This window comes from Ursus arctos, unplaced genomic scaffold, assembly GCF_023065955.2.
Source record: "Ursus arctos isolate Adak ecotype North America unplaced genomic scaffold, UrsArc2.0 scaffold_15, whole genome shotgun sequence".
Classification (NCBI taxonomy): Eukaryota; Metazoa; Chordata; class Mammalia; order Carnivora; family Ursidae; genus Ursus; species Ursus arctos.
Genome location: NW_026622819.1, coordinates 24392693 through 24410288, shown reverse-complemented (window position 1 = coordinate 24410288; position 17596 = coordinate 24392693). Strand labels below are relative to the sequence as shown.

At 44.3% G+C, this 17596-nt stretch overlaps 1 protein-coding gene across 6 annotated transcripts in view; it reads right to left on the bottom strand.

Moving 5' to 3' along the window:
- Positions 1 to 17596, bottom strand: part of PDZD2 (PDZ domain containing 2) — a 379909-nt gene that overhangs the window by 173405 nt on the left and 188908 nt on the right. The window contains exon 1 of one of the 6 annotated variants that reach the window (XM_044387008.3): positions 1092 to 14096. The exons of 4 other annotated variants lie outside the window; for them this stretch is intronic. The gene's annotated coding sequence lies outside the window, so the exon portion shown is untranslated. Of the gene's footprint in view, positions 1 to 1091; positions 14097 to 17596 lie in introns of those variants that run through there. One more of the 6 variants, XM_057312179.1, reaches the window with a different exon arrangement.

Below are 17596 nucleotides of genomic sequence, written 5' to 3'. Positions count from 1 at the left end.
TGGGTAGATCCTGTTAATTTTGTTAATATCTCAGCTAAAGAAAGGGCCACAGGGTATCTGTAGGTTACTGAGTGTATAGCAGTCAGATTAACATTGGAGGTAGAAAAATCCCCGTGTACCTTATTTTTCAATTCATCTGCAAGGGCAAAACAGTCTAGGCGTCAAAGTTTGGAAGTACTATATTCATGTATATTTGAAGATGTTTATGCCATGCTTTTTGTGATATTATTTACGGTTTAAGTCATGCCCCTTATGCTACTGAACTCAGCCTGACCTATTTTTATGAAAAGTATTTACTTGTTTACACTCACAGCTTTTCTCCCAGAAATAGTTCCCAGGATGACAGCTATAGTTATCTCCTCCTTATCAGCATCTCATGAGGCAAGATTGACTTAACTTCACCCCTAGTATTTATATACTATCTACTAGGCAATAACGTGATAGATAAGGCCATTCTCTTTCTAAACATCTTTCATCTTTAAATTCTTAGATTTGTGGACACAATCAAAATATTCTGTGAATCAGTGGTGGAGGAGTTGTCCAAGCAGGCTGTTTAGTAGTTTGGGGCAAAGATCTGTCCCCAAAAGAGATCATGACCTCCTGAGGGCTCAAAAAAAGTTCCCGCTGGTACAAGACGCATCTTTGCTCTTTCCCAGATCCCCTTCCCTGTGAGCCAGAGAGAAGCATGGGGTAAGAGCAGTGTAACAGATGCGGGGGTTGCTGGAGCACCCCCCCACACACACGCACACTCCGTGGGCTTCAACAGCACCTCTTATCCGAGGTGTCTGAAAGAACCGTGGCTCTGGAGCCCCTCCAGACTTGCCCCTTGTGCCCCCCTTCTCCGCACCCCAGCACCCCCCCACCACCAGGCACCTCCTTCCGTCAGTAATTGGCAAACCAGTTCCAAGTCGCTTACTCCTCCCAAGGAACACAAACCATCTATAAACACGCCAATCCCCCAAGTAAAAAACAAGACACCCAAGTGATTTGCGAGATCAGTTTTTCTGAGGCTGTGGATTCAGCCTCGGTCTGCACCCCAACCCGATGGGGAGGGGAAGCCCGAGGTTTCTGTTTGCCAGGTTTATTCCTACCTCCAGTTCTGAAGTCACCTCGGGGGGAGGGGGTCTCCGCTCCGATGCCTCCGCGGCCGGGCCGGCGTCCGGGTCTGGAGCAGCTGGCCGCGCTAATCCTGCGCGCCGGGGCCCCGCTCGTCTGCGCGCGCGAGCCGCTGCCTAATCACCTGCCGCCGCGGGCTGGGCGCGGGAGGGGGCGCTCAGCTCGGGCGCTCAGCTCGGGCTCCCCGCCCGGGACACCGCCCCCCTGCGCGCCTCCGCGCCGTCCTTCTGGAGCCGGGTCCTCGCGGTCCGCTCCATGTCCGTGGGAGGACCCCTCCTCCCGCCCGCAGCCCGGGCTGGGAGGTTATGAAAAGACTGTAATGGGATCCCAGCTCGGCCCGTCACTCCCCTGCTCACTTGTCAAAACTCCACAGCATTCCAGAACCCCTTCCCCGGTCACTCCCCGGCGGGGAGAAGGAAGCCGCCCGCGGGAGGGTTTCAGGGACTTTGTGGCGGCTGGTGCAGACACCTTCGCGGACATGAAGCGCTCAGGGGCTGCCCGCCGTAACCGGGAGCCGGCTTGGAGCGCAGAACGCCCTTCCCAGATACCCTCGCCCGGTCAAAAGTTCTCCCTCGAGCCGCCGCGAGAAGCTCCACCTCCCCGACACCAGTTCATTTCATAACCGCTCCGTTTCATAACCAGCAGCAGCGTGGGTTCCTACAGGGGGTGGGTGGGGGAGCCCCAAACCAGAATCACAACCATCACACCGGGCAGGATGTCAAGAAACTTGTCAGAAACCTCCAGTCAGAGTCTTTCTGCTGCAGGAACCGAATTTACCACCGCTGAATTACAATCGCCGGTGACCGCACAACTTAAGCATTTCCTTTATACCTTCTCCCGCTCCCGCGCCCCTCCCGTCATCTGCGGGGTTCAGTCAACAAGTCGTCCCCGGGAGAGGCATGAATGGGCTTGGGCCGCGCAGCCATCTCTCCAGCTGCAAACTGATGAGGAAGCCCGACCCACGAGGCTGAATTGTTTACATCACACCCATCGAGGGCTTCCTGTCTTAAATTAATGGGAATACAAATAAGACAGGAAAAGAGTGTTTGCTTTTCTAAAAGCGGAGGGAGGGCTCTCAGAGAGAGAGGGATTCACCCCACATTTCATTGCCCGAAGAGATTTTTTTTTTAACTTCCAATTGTATTTTATTCCACTTTTCACACTTGTTGAAAAGTAAAAAACATCGCTGTGCCAAACCTCAAACCATTAAGGAACTTTTGCTCACAACACATTTTCACCTGGCTTCCAAAGGGATCCAGGTCGGAGCTCCCAAAGGGAGCTAGAGGTATGGAGACCACCTGTGGTTGAATGGCACAAATCTAGGCACAAAATGAAGCCCTCTGCCTCCTGGGACTTGAGATGGATACACATTCATCCCACTCCTTGGGGTTCATATCAGCATCTTGCCCCAAACCTGTATCTCTAAGCTATGGTTCTCTCCATGGGCATCCAGCAACGCCTTAAAGTCAGTTAGCTTTGCAAGGGGTAGATCTGGTGCAATTCGAAGTAACTCATTATAAAGGAAGAGGCAAAAGAAGGCTTCAGTTCTCAATACCATTACTGTTACTGGAAAGGGTACTTAGAGTTGGGGAGGGGCCTACCCATGTCAAGGCCAGGCTGGAAATCTGTCTTCTTGCAGAAGCAGCCCACAGAGTGCACTAGTAACTAATTATCATAATCATCAGTCCTGAATTACCCTCAGTTGCTTCATTCAGGTTGCACAACAGCAAACCAGAGACAGGCAGGAATGCCAGGTGGTGGTGGTCCTCCTTTGGAAGTACTAGAAGGAAACAAAACCCCAGGATAAAGTGTATCTCCCGGAGGTGTGGGGATTGCAACCAGCAATGATATGTGGAGCTGAGAACACTACAGGTGTCCGGTGAGAACAAGTTTGCAAGCCACGCCTCAAAATACAGCAATTCCTGGGTCAAAGCCAGTTAGGCTTATGATTTTAGGAAAAGCCAAGTATGTCAGAACTCTTAAGAGTGTCTGGCTTACAAATATCATAAGGCTTCAGTGAATGTGGTTTCCTCACCCCCCTCCCCATTCCCTCTCCTCTGCTTTGGGGTGGTAGCCCTGGTGGATTCATTAGCATACTTTCATGTGGCATCTCAGGATCTGATAAGTTTTATGGGAATTAGGTTCAAATTGAATGATTTTCTAATAATTTCAGAAGTCATCCTTTTTTCCCTCGGATTGCTTTCCCCACTGACAGTTTCTTAATGCTTTACTTCTAACTTTCTCTGCTCCATCAATCTGGTGTGTAATTTATGATGTGCCAACCAATGCTGTTTAAAGTAAATCCAGGATTTTAATACAAATAAGTATTCTCCCTTCCCCCACCAACTTTGTTGTCTGAGCTCATTTTAGGGTGTGTATATGCCAGGAATTAAAATTTGAGCACATCTGTATAATAACTTAATTTCAGGAAAGCTTTGGAATGCATATGACATTCTCATCAGCAGGCTAGAAAGATACGATGTGCTTGGTCTTTTCCCTCGCCAGTTTCACTGCTGACTGGAAAACAGATCAATGGTTCGGTAAACAAAGGGGTGCTTAAAAAGTGGTCTCTAATTTTACCCTAGGTCTGGTTTAAATAATACTTACAATTGCTGTGTGTACACCCAGAGTCTGTAAGTAACATTAATTTGAGCAGAAACTGCTGATATGTTAAGAGAATCCAAAGTGCCTTAACACATGCAGGAAATGGTTCATTAAAAAGAGTTGAGAGTTCAGCACGAGGGCTGATTACAAAGGAGTGTCCTGAGGGGTGGTGATCAAAATGACAGGCGCAAATGGAGCTTAATATCTAGATTCGAGAAAACAAAGACGTGAGGGTCACAGCAGACCATGTATTCAATATGCATCTGCGTCTTGTACTGATAAGAAATAGGCAACACAACACCGGGGCGAGTTCACATTGGCGGGAGGCTGACGTGAAAGGGAAGTGCCTCTCCCCACTTCTTCCTCCCCCATAATAAAGAATTTGGCAGCAGATAGACCCTTATTAGGGTGGTATGTCCAGTGTGAGGCCCCTTATTTTAAGGGAGATGGGGAGACACTGGAAAGGTTCCAAAGGAGAACCAAAATGATTAAAGAGACAGAAAATAGAACCTTTGAGGGAAGGTTAAAGGATTTGCAATTGTTTAGTCTAGAGTAAAAACTGCCTAAAGGCAAACTTAACAGTCGTCTCCCATTTGAAGGGTTATTATAAAGAGGATACCGACCAGCTGTTCCTCATCTCCACAGGAGACAAAAGAGGTAAGAGACACAAATGCAACATCAAAATTTGGGTCAGACATGAAGAAGGCTTGCTTGATGCTAATGGTAACTGACTTGACTCTGACATCACTGTACAATCTTCACCTATCAGACTCCCTCTTAAGTGATAGTCTTGCGTGTTTAGGCAGCAGCTGGGCTAGAGAATGCCTTCCATTCCCTTCCAGGGCTAAAGTGGTCATCTCTACTCTGTTGAACGTGGGAGCAAATATCGTGAGCATCTGTGCTCTACGCTCACAAACAAGGCACCACAAGAATGCAATCCTCCCCACAAACACATGCCCGCATCTCCTTGGACCTTTGTTTATTGGAATGGGTATCTCTAAGAATATGTCCAACTCTTAGATACTGAATAGGTGATAAGTGTATTTAAGAGACTCGCTCTTCTATATTGTTTCTCTGTACAGGCAACGTTGCTTTTTGTTTAGCAGGCACACAAATACCAGTTGATGTTAATGATAATAATAGCTATGAATTATTAAGCTCTTACTATAATTAGGTTGGACACTGTGCTAACAACTTTGTGTAGATTATCTTTTTTTTTCTTTCAGGAGCCCTGTGAAGTGGGAATAATTATTAGCCTTCTTCTAACACAAGGAAACTGAGTCACAACAGGGATAAGTAATGAAGCTAGTAAATGTTGGAGTTCCCAATTCAAACCCATCTAGTTTGACTCAAAAGGGTGTGCTTAACAATTATACCACTGCCTCTCATCGAGTATTTTTACCTCTCAGGAGGGAGGAAACATTGCAAAAAGCAGCATGGATGCTTGTTGGCCTAAATTCAGTAAAATCCAAGACTTCTACAGGTTTATTTACATCATCACCAGGAGAGGGCAATTATTTTTCCCCAGCGTAGCAGAGGAAAGGACTGACTTTGTCTTCTGATCGGAAGCATACATCGCTGTCTCTCACAAAGCTGAAGAATCCAATCAAGGTCTACCTCTATTTTATTATTTAGAAACACTTTGCTTTTCCCCTATAATCTAATCTTGCATATAGTAGGTTCTCCATTACTACTGAAAGAACGAATACAAATGCATTACAACAGTGATGCTTTGAGACAAACTGAGCTGAATTGAGTTTTTCCAGCACGCTGGTGGGCAGACTCTGGTGGATCATTTCTACGGGCCTCTTATCAGAGGTCCCCTGAGTCTTAAAATACAACTGTTTCCTTTAATTCAACATCTATGAGAAAACATATGGATGGGTCACATACTTCTCCAATGTCAACTACTTTTAGATTGAGAAAAGATTTTTAATGGGGTTTGTTGAGTACTGTTGTTTATCAACAATAGATGATTCATGAGTGAAACAAACATCAAAATGATTTTTAGAAAGGCAAATGAACCACACACAAAAAATTAAATGCCTTGATCCAAATTACTACAAAGGACAGATATTTTCCCATTAGGACAATTTATCCCCAGTCTATAAACAGAGAAGGGCATAATTATCCATGTGTTTGCTAACAGATCTAAACCTTATGTAGCTATAAAAAGCTGGAGAGAGGAAGAAAGAGGAAATTCCCAGGAGAAGATCCCCAACCACATCCAGGGCCATCAGATCTCCATAAGTACAAAGCCCAGCAGTGGCACCAAGTGAAGCATGAGAAGAAACCTCAAGATTTTAACACAAGCCACAGAAATAACTTTGAATTGTCTTAAAACTAAACAATGACAATTCTATCCAATAAACTTGCAGCTGACACATGGGCAGAATGGTGACTTATTGGTGTTCCAGATGTAGTTAATAGAAACATGATGCCCAGAATGAAAAAAAAGTATTCAGTAAATGTTGATTGAATGTACAGAAGAGTGAATGAATATCTGAACACAAGCCCAGGCTGCCTCTTCCCCCCTTTAAATCTCTGTTGGAAAGATGTCTCCGAGGCTTCAAGCCCAAAGCCCCCACAGAGGGGTTGAACACTCTGACGCTGGTACTCTGGGAACAGCTGAGGCAGCCAGAGATGGTTTCCAACCCAAAGACGCCAATTCGTGATCTTGCCATAAGTACAGGAAGGGGAACTGTAGTACCTGTGAACCTTGATTCAAAAGCTCCCATTATTTACAATATAGGTTCTAAACTATTTGAAGTCCAACAGAATCAAGCACTAAGTGGCCAGCATCTATTGAGCACTTACTGGATTCTGGGTTTTGTTCTAAGCCCTTGTTGTATATTCACTCATTGAATCCTTATTGCAATCTTAAGAATATGTACTATCCGTGATTATCAACCCATTTTACAGGCAATGAGACTGGGCTAAAAAATTCCTTCATTAGCTCACAGTCATGTAACTAGTATGTGGAGGAGCCAGAATTCAAACAAATTCCACCTGGAACCAGCGTGGGCGCTTTTTTTTTTTTTTTAAATATTTGAGACAGAGAGATACAGAGAGAGAGCATGTGCATGCATGAGCAGGGGGAGAGGCAGAGAGGGAGGCAAAGGGAAAGGGGGAAGCAGACTCCCCACCGAGCCAGAAGCCCAATGTGGGGCTCAATCCCAGGACCTGGAGACCATGACCTGGGCCAAGGGCAGATGCTTAACCATCTGAGCCACCCAGGTGCCCCCCAGTGCGGACTCTTAACTGCTACCCAAAGCTACCTGTCCAAGTCTTACCACCCGCCACTCCTCAGCACAAAATCACTATTCCAATCAAACTGTTTATCCGCAAACATCCAAAGAATATTCTCATCTCTCTAGGATGTGTTCCCTGACCTCCCTCGCCCACTGTTACCTCTCTCGGAACGTTCACATCACTTATTCTCCAGTGAATGCAACTGGCACTTACCTGGCTCCTATCACATCTCTCCAACGAGATGTTAAGTTCTTCTGGGGGTAGGACAGTGTGTTGTATGGAAGTCTGGGGATGTAGTCTGTAGAAAGACCTAGATTTAAAGTCCAAATGCCATAATTATTACCCATGAGACTCTAAGTAAATCATTTGATTTTTCTTACACTTCTATTGAGATGATATTCCTTAAGGGCTTATTGGGGCGGAGAGATTAAATGAAAAAATGTATATGAAGTGTTGACGATGATGCCTAATATCGTAAGCCAGTGATTCTCAACCACCAGCTATTTTGCCCCCTCAAGGGACATTTGGCAATGTCTAGAAATATTTCCGATAGTCATAACTGGGGAGGGGGTGCTTCTGGCATCTGGTGGGTTGAGGCCAGTTATGCTGTTAAACATTCTACAAAGCACAGGGCAGGCCCCTGCAACAAAGGATTATCGGGTCCAAAATGTCAATGGCAATAGCGCTGAGGTTGAGAACCCTGCTATACACTATTAAAAATTTATTAGAAATGTGTTTCCATTCCCCTCCCTTTTCTTATTTTTTATAGTACTGTGCTTATGGTAGGTATTCAGTAAATCTTTGTTGAGTAAACTTATCCATAAATGGATAAGTGAATGTATGAATCCTAAGACATCTTACTAGTAAACACCTGACTTGAGGGTGTAGTCTAGCCATGGCAGGGGTTGGGTGGGAATTAATTAACTTAGAACCAGAACGTTCCAATATCCATGCTCAGTGAAAGGAATTCTGAAATAAATCCAATCTAATACCAGGGGCCTGTGCCCAATGAAAGGGATGTCAAAGTCGGTCCTAGGAGAGCTGAAGAGCTTAGACAAAGGCCAGCTCCTCCTTGTTGGTGGCCTCCCAAATGACTTGCTATTACCCTGCAAATGCCCGCTCATCTGTTTCTAATACCTGTTCCAAAGAATAATACAGTAAAAGAGCCAGAAGACCGTGGAAGAATTTGTTCAATCTCTCATCCCTTGTCCACCACCCACCCCTGCAACAACCACACACAACCTGGAGCCCAATCAAATGAACTCTCTCAAGACCATGGATTGGAAAACATGGTGGAAGCAAAAGGACACGCAGTCATTCCTTGAAGCCTTCGTTCAGCAGGTTCAGTTGTATCGGTTGCAAGAACTAGAAATCTAAGACTAAAAGCCTACATTCCTGAATAGAGCATAAATCACATTAACAGAAACCAGAAATGAGAGAAAGGGTGAGGGAGAAGGAGAGAGAGGAAGGGAAGGGATAGGAAGGGAAGAGAGAGGAAACCATTCCTTCCATCTCCCATTCTCCAGACTTGGTGGCAACATTTGCTTGCATTCCATCTTTTGCAGTCAGAAAACATAAATGATTTTTGTGTAGTTGGAGATGTGAAAATTTAAAACTTTACTCTCCAGTCATGTTTAAGCCTCTCTGGGATGTTTAATTACCTGAACTAAATTACCTGCCCAGAACTGTGAGAACAAGGTAGGTTCTTTTTTGCCTCAGGCCCCTGAACACATCTGAACTGGGATTGTCCTCCTGCTCTAATCACCTTTACCTGGCTAATCCCTACTCCCCTCTCTGGACTCAGCTTAGACATCACCTTCTCTGGGGTTTCCCTTGACTCTTCCCTAGACCTTCGAAGCTTTGGTAGCATTCCCACTGCCTGTTCACTTGACCTCTTACCCTTGTAGACTATAAACGCTTTTAGGATAAGGTTGTGTGGCCTTTTGTAATATTTTATTTCCAGGGCCTAGCACTGTGCCTGGCACGTATGGATGCCCAACAGGTATTTGTTGAATGAGTGACTATAAGTCAGGAGACTTCCAAATGCATTCATCCCTGCAATCCCTTACTAAGTGCCTTCTATGAACCAGGAGTAAGGCTAGACAATGGGAAAACAACAATTATTATTTAATAACAGTAAACACAATCACAGCTACTGTTTATTGCACATTTACTATGTACTAGGATTAGGCCAAGCTCTTATAGTATTCTCCTTTAATTATCCGCCCAAAAACCCATGTGGCAGACACTATTATCATTCCCACTGAACAGATGAGGAAAGATGCCAAGCCTCTCCTATGGACCTTAACCACACAGATTCTATGTGAAAGAATCTCTAACATTTAAGTTCCTCAAGGTCTTTTTACATGGGCCTAACTCCCACCGACTAAGAAAAGGTTACCTATGAATTCACCCATGACTTTTGCTGATGTCTGCCTCCTTGCCTAGAAAGCCCCCACCCACTCTTCATATTGTCTGAAATTTACTTTAAAATATTTTGATACATCAAGTGATGACAACCCTACTCTGCATTCTAGAGGTCGTGAGCTAATGTTTGAAAGACACTTATCAGAGTCCACACTTGAAATATCACTATCTAAATCTGCAGCAGAAAGTTCTGTTGTTACCAAAATGGGGGTTAGAAATATTTTTTTTTCATCTGTGGAATGAGAGATTTTTAAGATAAATTGGTTAGAAAGGCTTGTGTAGCCACTTCTGTCTTCCGCTGCTGAGTTGTAAGAATCCAGGGAGATCCAGCTCCCTGACACCTCTGACTGGTGCTTCAGCTGTGGAACTCCATTGGTCTGGGGATCCCCAGTTAATGGAGGATTTTTCACTGGGACTGACATTAAAGTCAGGTAATTCTTGCCACAGAGCGAACCTGCTGGGAAGGGGCTCATTGGAGCGCCTACCGGAACAAGCAGTGGAGATGTCACCAAACATACAAGCAGGTTGTGGGACTATCTCTGTGTGTGCTTGCTAATACCTACTCTACGAGTAGCAGGAGTCAAAGACTTGCTTTCATGGTAACCTACCACCTGGCAGTGAGGTTGTCAGACAGGAAGTATGGAGTGCTCAACCTTTCCTGATTGCTATTGATATTTAACAAAAGAGCCTGACAATCAGCTCAGGTCAGGCTACAACACCCTCTTTGCTACCTGGGTCTCTAGGCAAACACCCATTCATCTTTCTGCACCAAGCTCAAAAATCCTCTCTACTGTGAAGGCTTTCTTGATGAGTCATCGCCCCTCAGGAGTTCCAAGGAATCATCTAGTTGTTGAAATGGCTGCCTGCATGCAGCTGAGATCCTTCTGATAAACCCTAGTTGCTTAAGATAACCTGGGCAGGTCTCTTTCTACATCCTGAAAAAGCCCAATTTAGCAAGTGGATTTATTTTAGAACATGATTTATTGAGCCAAGGGCCACACTAGGTACTGAGGAAACACTGATAAGCAGCACTGACTGTGGGCCCAGTGAGCGCGGAGACCACAGTGGGACAAGGAAGGCCCACCAGGCAGTTAGTTACAATGCAGTGTGGGATAACCCCTAAGTCCAGGGAATTGTGACAAGCCGACCAGGGGGCACCTAATTAGTCCTGGAAGGCCGAAAGAAGGCTTCTAGAAGTGACTGTAAACTGAGCCCTGAGGATAAGCGGACATTAGCAAGTTGAAGAAAAGATTCCAGGAAGTGAAAATGGCAAGAACAAAGGAGCAGAGCTGAGGTGGAGATTCCCTGTTCTGAGGTCTACAAAGGTTCACCCTGGTGGCAAGTTTGGTCAGCCTGGGGCCAGTGTGAGGAGAGCAGCAAACTGGGCAGTGGCTAGAGAAGCAGGGCTTTGTGAGGCAGTAGTTTGGGCTTTATTCTTGAAGGGCTTTTAGCAGGAGTGCCCTGAATGGATCTCCAAGTTAAAATGATGATGCTGGCTCCAGGGAGAATATCCTAGAAGACCAGCTGGGTAGACGCAGAGGGGGGGGTGAGGAAGCTGTCCTATGAATCCAGCCAAGAAAAGATGGCATCTATCCTGGGGGCATCTCTGTGGACCTGTATCTGGGATAAAACTCAGGCATTGCTCAGTTTACAGGTTCCCTCCCTCTGCTAGACTGTGAATCCCTTGAGGGTAAAAATTAGAATTTACTTATCTCTGGAGCTTCAGTACCTGCAGGTGATAAAGCCCCCAGTAAAGGGTTGGTTGGTGCATGTCCAATGACAGAATTCCTTATGGATAAAAATGATCTCCTTTTGCTGGATTCCTCATCAGCAGACGTCTACCCCACCCCTCCATCCCTTCCACATCTCTGCTGTTGCTGTCTGCAAATATCTCTAGCAGCAACTACTGTTCCCTTTTACATTTAGTTGGTCCAAAGGATGAGTTGACTCTACTTCCCTTCATCAAACACAGATTTTGATTATAGTCTTCATAGCCCCCTAAATATCTCACACTGCTCTTTTCTCCTACCGTGGCCCGGCTCATTCCACCACTCCATGCAGGCAAGAATTTACACAGATCCCTCCCCCACCATCTTGAAAGTTTCCCAGGGGTGACCTCACCTAGGGGGGTTGGTGCCCTTCCTTCCAAACAGGTTTGCACTGATGTTGCCAAATAAAATATAAGAGACCTGGTTAAATTAGAACTTTAGGTGAAAAATGAATACTTCTTAAGTATAAGTATGTCTCAAGTACTGCATGGGATTTTTTATTTGCTAAATCTGACTACCCTAGTTTGTACTTGTTACTCGGAGGTGGGTTTTTTTATTTATTTTTAAATATTTTATGTATTTATTTGAGAAAGAGACAGAGAAAGCACAAGCAGGGGGAGGAGCAGAGGGAGAGGGAGAAGCCGGCTGCCCCCTGAGCAGGGAGCCCGACGTGGGGCTCGATCCCAGGACCCCGAGATCATGACCTGAACAGAAGGCAGATGCTTAAGAAACTGAGCCACCCAGACACCCCATGTTACTCAGTTTTTATAAAAATCACATCTACACTCATTAATAGGTAAATAATTACCCAGAAAACAAAACATATATACATTGTTAGAACTTGGGACCCTTGAAAAATATTCTTTATGCTGTTTCTCACTCTGATGGAGGTCTTCTTATAAAGGTAGGTTTTTAATCATCTTTATAGCTCACATGGAGTCCCTCACCTCTGTGCCCTACCTTTCTCACTTGGTTTATAATTCTCTTCCCATGATTACTCTTTGCATCATTAAGTTCAACCACTTTGACCCTTCTTTCCTTCCCAAGTAATTACCATTCAATTGAGTACTTCACCTTGACTTGCTCAGTCTTATGATGATGTATCAAAACATCTCCTCTTTACAAGTCAGTGAACTACATTAAGGAAACACTGAATGGCTAGTAAGTAGTTCCCCAATCAATTCTTCCAAATTGACCTCAAGGATCAGATTCCTTTTCCCAATTGCCCCATGCTCGCCAACTCTGGGAAATCCTTCCAGAAAAGCAACACCAGGACCCCAACCCTGGTTCTGATCTGGTCTATCATTGCTTCCCATCAGCTGGAGAAAGTTGGGAAAAGCAAAGGACCGGATAAAGCTCCAAACAATATTCTCACAAAGGAAAAGACTTGATTATTCTTTGGGTCCCTAGGGGCCACCTCAACCATGTTGTTTACAAAAGCCACGCCTAACATCACCCCAAGGAGTAGAGAGTTTAACCCATTTATAAATGCATGTTTAGGGGATGAGGGCATGAAGGGGAACTATTACTTTCCAGTGTCCCTAGAGAATAACTGAAATTCTAAGTAAGACTGTAGGTAAGACTCAGAGAGAACCAGGGTAGTTGGCAAGATCTGATAAGTCATGAATGCTCTCTGGGTGGGCTGGTTAGGAAAGAAGGACGTTAGTGAGATCCAGAAGGAGTTGTTAGTGTATCAAGGGGGAAAAACCTACTTTGAATGACCAGGGCCACAATTTAAAAACAGGCATGGTGGTTGAGAGGCATGTCTTTCCTATTTTAAACTTTCATTATATTATTAGTGTTGTCATCATTCTCATCTGACTGTCACTTCATTCCCCATGAGGAAGATAGGACAGATCATTGTCACGCACACTCTATAGGGAAAGAAAACACCCTGAGAAGGATGGAACCTCTAGGGACCAGGTTTCCTGGATGCCTCCCTTGCCTAGCAGATAGTTTTTGCTCTATTAGGTACCAGCTGGACACTGGCCAGAAAGCCACTTTCAGACTCATCCCAGTACCCTTGGAAGAATGTACTGGGATTTGGGACCGGGCTTCGTCAGAGTGAGAAACCCAGTGGGAAGAGGAAGGCCTGGGTTTGGATCTTGGCTCTTCTTTGCCAGTGTGGATTCTCTCATCTATAGCAGGGATAATGACAATTACCTCGCAGAGGTGCTGTGAACTATAAAATGAGCTGACGTGTGTGGTGTCCTGGCACAGAACTGCAATATGCATAAACATCATTATTAACAATGGCTCTAATTGTAGGTTCAGGAACCTAACTTGCATAGAGGAGTTCAAATATACTCAAATTCCCACTACGATAGGGAGGAAAGGGATGGAAACTGGTAGTTTTTTAAAGCTACCAAAAGCCTTGTTGAGTTATATGTTTCTCTGAAGTGACAAGAGAAAGCTGCAAATTAATAATGGCTCACATTTGTCAGACACTGTGATGAACCTTTACATGGATATCCTCATCTTATCTCCCATCACCTTATGAGTTAGGTATTGTTCTTCTTTACTCCAATTTATAGTTAGGAAAACCTTGGTTTAGTGGGGTTAGGAAATTGCCTGATGTTACATGTTTTATAAGTGATAGGATCAGGACTCACTAAATTCATGCTCTTAAACACACATGTGTAGTCCAACTAAACCATTTGTGTGTGCATGCTTGCATGCAAGTTCATAGGGAAATACACCAATATTAGCAGTGGTTACCTCTAGGTGGTGGGATTACAGGTGATGCTCACTTTCTTCTTTATGCCTTATTGAATTGAACATGTACTGCTTTTATCATTTAAGATGTTTTTCATTTTGATAACAAACACAAACTTTAAAAAATAAACCCAAAGTGGGTACAGGTGGCGGGAGGAAAGATACAAATAGGAATGGCATTTTCAAGGACCATTGTATTAAACTTTCAATTTCTTCTTTCAATCCAAGAAACCTTCACAGAATAAAATGAACTTCTTGAAAATAAAAATTACAGTCCTCCCTGCCACCTGAAAGCTCAGGTTCCTTCAGCCCTTTCAGGCAGATCTGAGTTCTAAATCTTAAATCTGCTCATGGTTTGAGCATCAACATTAAACCAAAGATTTTACAACTACTTATAACATCACCAATGAGTTCTTTTTTTTTTTTTTTAAAGATTTTATTTATTTAACAGAGAGAGACAGCCAGCCAGAGAGGGAACACAAGCAGGGGGGAGTGGGAGAGGAAGAAGCAGGCTCCCAGCGGAAGAGCCTGACATGGGGCTCGATCCCAGAACGCTGGGATCACGCCCTGAGCCGAAGGCAGACGCTTAACGATTGCACCACCCAGGCGCCCCTCACCAATGAGTTCTTAAAATCTTTTTTGTTTTACTACATTTTCTCTTTGCAGAATTACTTATAACTTATGAGCAAACCCCTTTCTCTTCTATGGTCATTACCAAGGGATACAATGATGATAGATCAGCAAAGGAAACATTCATCTTACTATCTGCTCTGAACTCCGAAGTCTTCCTCAAGGAGAACTGTGATGATAAATAAGATTCAGTACCCCCTGTAAACAGAGCTAGTCTTCAACAAGGACCTCTGTAGGAGAGTAAGGAATTGAAAGCAAATCGAAAGAATTCAAAAAATGATGACTTTCCCTGTTTTTCTGCTGTTGGCAATAGTGCATGAGGAGCACGAGAGCTTCACCTGTTCTCCAGAGCTGGGGCCCCAGTTTCTTCCTGGTGACAGCTGCTGGGGTCCCCTAGGCCTTATGATCTGGGAGGATGAGACGGAGGTGTCCTGAGAAGCCAAGAGGAAGGCTGACGGAGACAGAGGCTGTGCCCTCCCTTCTATCCCATTGGAGCTTGCTTATAAGAAGAGGCAAAGAGGCTCTCACAGGAACAAATGGTTTGGAGTTCAACTAAGCAAGGTGTCCAGATTGTCTTCACAGACCTGACTTCCTGGGAACGCTCAGACTTGGAATTATCTGGAATTACAGTGGCTGGGCTAGATGCATGAAGGTGGCAGGGAGGTAGGAAAGCCAAATTTGCATCAACAGCAGACTACTAAATCAGTGAAAAACCACCACTAAAAACCACGGACCTGTGAAGAAAACGAGGCAACTTGTCTGCCTAGCCTTTGTTCTCTTTAGTTTCACAGAGCAATGCCTCCACCTAAGTTTTAGAGAACTCATCTGTACATTTGCATGACTGTTTACCTGTTTGAATTCTGGTGATTTTCAAAGTGGAAAGTGGGATTAATGATCAAAGTCTTCTAGACTCTGATTCCAGACACCTGAGACCGTCTGTGCTGGTGGGGCCACATGCTCATGCAAATTGCTCTGGATAGCATTTCCAGCTCCACGGGTTTCCAGAGTCTAAAATATACCCACAGTCCATAAAGTCTGGAAATACAAAATATTATTTTTAGTATTTTCTTTTTTACAGATTGAAGATGTCCTTGACAGAATTTTGTACATTTTATCCGTGTTTCCAGAATTAACAGACACCATATGTATATATATTTTTTCCCTCATCCTCTCTTTTTTTAAGCCTTTCTTCCTCTCTTCTTTAGTCTTGACTCATGACTCACTTTATTTTGAGCTACTGTATCAGTCAAGGGTTCGATCAGAGAAGCAGAATCATCAGGATCAATACATAACATGGGATTTGGGATAGGGATTTGACTTCACACAATTGTGGCAGCCAGTTCAACAGTTTACGTACTTGTAAGGCTGCTGCTTCTCTGCCTGAGGCAGGGCCTGAAATCATCAGGGCAGGTGACCCAGAAGGAAATTCTCAAGTACAATGGGGAGAGCCAGGGCCCACAGACACATGTAAGGAAGATTGGAACCCAAGAGAAAGGACAGGAACCTACCTCCCCACCTCACTCTCCAACTCAAATGATTTTGCTGACCTGCATTAGAGCTGAACATGCTTCTGGACCAGGCATCAGGGGAGCTGGAGGAGGAGACCAGGGCCTGGAGGAACCACAGGCCCTGCGCTGGCCTGGGGGTCAGGGAACTGAGAGAGGAAACCCAGAGGACCTGGGATGCAGAGGTCCAGCTGCTGTACCATTCCAAAAAGGTGAATTATCAGAGATGGTGCCCAGCGCTCTATACCAACCTTCTGAGTGCATACATGCACACACACATTCCAAATCTCATGCCCAAGGCCTCTCGGGCCCAAGGCCTCTTATGGCCCACACTAACGTACAACTGTGCCAGGAAGACTTTTGGGAAATGTAGCACTAGCTTAGTTAAGTCAACCCAAAACAAATCCACCATCACCTTCACTTCAACCTCAGATCTGGAGGCATTGGCCCCTGAGTGAGGCCGTGAACATTTTATCTCCAAAATGGTATAGGGTAGGAGTTGGCACACATTTTGTGTAAAGGGCCAGAGATAAGTATTTCAGGCTTTGTGGGCCACATATGGTGTCTGCCTCATTCTCTTTATGACCTTTTAAAAATGTAAAATTCATCCTTAGCTGACAGGCAAGAGTTTGCTGTTCCCTGGGAAAAGAGCCACAGCCTGAGAGTCTGGAGGCCAGGCTGCTTCTCTTGGCCCCACCATGCATTCCCTGGGGCCTAGAGGGAGTCACTCTACCTAGTGGGCTTGGACCCGCTCGTCAGCAAAATGAGTGTTTGGGGCTAGGTCAGCATTAAGAATGCACACCAAAGACACAACAGTCTGAATTTTGAGGGGAGTAAATTGTGTTTGAAAATTCAATATAGATTCTTATTATAATGTAGATTATTATTATTATTATTAAATACAGATTCTTATTGGGAATTAATTCAAGTATGCATTTCTTCTCCTTTCAAAACTGAATATATATGATATTAACAATCCTGGACAGACTAGATACCTTTTTCTAAACAGAATTTCTAGAGATGATCATAAAAGCCTTTGCCTACGCCTCCATTTTTGTCATTAGAGCACCATCTTAGTACGAGAGGTATTAAGAAAAAGGAGGATTTAGACTGAGTTGTGGAAATGTGCAAAAGTCATGTTTGCTTGTTTTTGCAAAAATAATAAAATTATTACTTGTTTATGGAGAAAAGACTGAAACAAACTTATACAAATGCCATCAGCATACTATTTTTTTGTAAGGGTACATTTCGATCTATTTCAAAACATATAAGTCAGACTGGTAAATTGGGAACACTAATAGAGAACGCCTTTTGCAAACACAGCAAATTAAAAAGCACACAACATATAATACTTCTATTTATTTTTAAGTGGACAATTATGGAAATTGCAAATCTGGATCCACTGGGGTTTAAGACTACATTCTCAATGGCTGACGCTTCTGCCAGAAATAATGGGACTGACTCAGGGCCAGCGACAGAAGATGCACAAACCCAAGACGTCCATTTTAAGAAGGAATAATTTATTTTATTCAACAAACATGTGTGAGATGCTGTGCTAGTTAGAGATGCCCACTCAAC